The following is a 2,144-nucleotide window of genomic DNA, read 5'->3' on the forward strand; positions in this document are numbered from 1 at the left end:
CTAAACACCATCATGGTAACACACATGAAACTGAAATAATGCAATAAACATTCATTTAACAACATTCGGTGTAACACGCAACCCTAATATACAAAACTGATAAGAAAAAACTAAGAAGAAACATAGTTATTTCAACAAAAAAACATCAAATTTGAAATGTAACGCAGGGAATTCTGGGAATGTCAATTTACGGTTATTCACTGTAAATTATACAGTCTTTTTCACTTCCAAAAACGGTATACTACCGTAAAATGAATGTCCAATACATGTAATGTCCAATACAGTTTTTCACCGTATATAGTAGGGGAATTTACTGTTAACCATTTAACAGGTTTTTACTGTAGCATTTTTACAGTCTTTTACCGTTAAATTCACGGTCATTTTTTACAGTGTAGGTGATTTAAGCTGAATTATCCCATTGAGACAGAAGTGTCACGCCTTAAAATTGCTGGTATCTCTAGCGCTCATTTGTATCACAGTTCCCCCAGCAACCCAATTATGACACACCCCACAATTGTCAGGGCCGACCCTTTTACATGTTAAATCTGGAGGCAGGCCTGCAAAGCTGTTTAAATCAGGGCCAAATAGCAATCCTAGCTGCATTTAAAAGTGGGGATGAGATGCAAGGGTGCTCAAATGATTTGTTATAGGTCTTGTTAAAAATCAATAACAATAACATTGACTAAATAGTAAAATAGTAAATGTGTTGTAATTCTTTACAACATCCTATGCAAGTGGAAAATGGGTTGAGCACTCTGTCTTAAAGGTGACATATCGTGAAAATATGAATTTTCCAGGTTTTAAGTGCTATAATCAGGTCCCCGGTGCATCTACCAACCAAAGAAACGTGAAAAATATTAACCCAGTAACTTTGTTTAGGTAAGCCTTGTTCTGCAAGAGTCTGAAAAAACGAGCACGTCTGATTTCGCTCCCCTAGTGACGTCAGAAAGGGATCTCATCATAATATTACCGCCCCTTAATCTGTAAGTTTCCACCCACAGAGCCGTCATTTTGATTTCACAAGCAACAATGGTATACCAGCTCTAATGCCATGGCGAAAGTTTGAGCAAAACATGCTAACTGTTCTGCCATTGGCTGCACAGAGGAGCACAGAACACTGTTTAGAGTCCCAGCCTCAGAGGAGACAACAGAGCAGAGGATTTATTGATTTATTTACTGTATATTGCTGCTGCCTGCCACACAGATCTAAAATAAACATGCGATTTATTTCCCAGCTGTTTACCTTCACAGACATAACCGACTGTTTTTGTAACTCGTGTGTTTTTAACGTAAACTTGTGTGTGAATGAGAACTAAGTTTAGTACTCACATGCTGTGACAGCCGCTTTCTGTCCGTGTGCACTCAGAAAACCGTATATCAGAAGTTTAAACTAATATGGTTTAAAATGCATGATTTCAGCGCGTTAAACATGATAATCAGAACCAAAACAGATGTTTTTTAGCAGGTAGGAGCTATAATGGCAAAAGGGGGCGGGGAGCAGCAGCTCATTTGCATTTAAAGAGACAGGCACGAAAAACAGCTTGTTTCTGCTTCCACTCAAAATAGTCATTTCAAAATGATATAATAAATGATCTGTGGGGTATTTTGAGCTGAAACTTCACAGACACATTCTGGGGACACCAGAGATTTATATTACATATTGTAAAAAGGGGCATAATATATCTCCTTTAAAGGGTTATATAAAGTATTTGTTAAAATACACAATAAATTTAATATTATTAAATTTTGAATTTCATGAATTTTTTTTATTGTCATTCATTGTAATTGCATGGAAAAGAGCAACCAGTACAATACAATAGTTTTTTTGTTCTATAGATATAGGACTTTGGAACAAAAAAACATTTTTCAGAATTTTCATTTTTTGGTAAACTAATCTTTTATGAGAATGTATGAGAAATAGAGGAACTGTATGAAGCAGCCATCTTGAACCAAGCCTTAGGGTTAAATACAAATCAGGCAGTAATTTAGAGCTGTGGCACAAAGATAGATTTGTGAGAACCCACTGCCCTTTGGTGAAAATGTGACACGAGATTAGTTAATGCAATTAATCTTAAAGCGGCTTGTTTTTGTGGGGGAAAAAGTTTCTTTAGCTGGAGAGCTGGATCATTTTATATATATATATA

The sequence above is a fragment of the Sinocyclocheilus anshuiensis genome, unplaced genomic scaffold, assembly GCF_001515605.1.
Source record: "Sinocyclocheilus anshuiensis isolate Anshui unplaced genomic scaffold, SAMN03320099.WGS_v1.1 scaffold477, whole genome shotgun sequence".
Taxonomy (NCBI): domain Eukaryota; kingdom Metazoa; phylum Chordata; class Actinopteri; order Cypriniformes; family Cyprinidae; genus Sinocyclocheilus; species Sinocyclocheilus anshuiensis.